We start from the raw sequence: 488 nt of genomic DNA, 5'->3' as shown, positions 1-488 counted from the left end.
CCACACCCCCCACAAACCCACCTACCCCCCCCAACCTGCCACACCAGAAACCAACCCCAGGCCCCTGGCTTGGGATTTTAGCCTGGGAGGCTCCATTGTAATAAATGGTATTTTAAAAGCCCAGCGTGGTCCCTGTGTGTTTGGGAGGACGCAGCTGGACACGGGGCAGCTTTGTCCCCTGCTTGGGGTGTCACCCACACCCCCCTGTCAGTGCTCCAGGGATGGACAGGGACAGTGAAGAGCTGCAGGATCCCAAATGAACCCTGAGAGGTGGCTTTTCCATCAGACTAACTGTCCATGTCCCACTTGTGTCCTTGTAGGTGCACAAACATGGTGGGTACGTGGCAGGAGAAGACAGTTCAGGGCTGGGGCAGAGCTGCCCATCTTGAGGGGGGGGTTTTAGGAGTGTCAGGCTGAGAGGGAAGAGGGAAGCTCCTTTGAACCCATCCCTGGCAAAGAGGTGGCTGCTGGAGCAAGGAGGCAGGATG

This window comes from Antrostomus carolinensis, unplaced genomic scaffold (genome assembly GCF_000700745.2).
Source record: "Antrostomus carolinensis isolate BGI_N321 unplaced genomic scaffold, ASM70074v2 scaffold36492, whole genome shotgun sequence".
NCBI classification, from domain to species: Eukaryota; Metazoa; Chordata; class Aves; order Caprimulgiformes; family Caprimulgidae; genus Antrostomus; species Antrostomus carolinensis.
Note: the sequence above shows the minus strand (reverse complement) of the source record.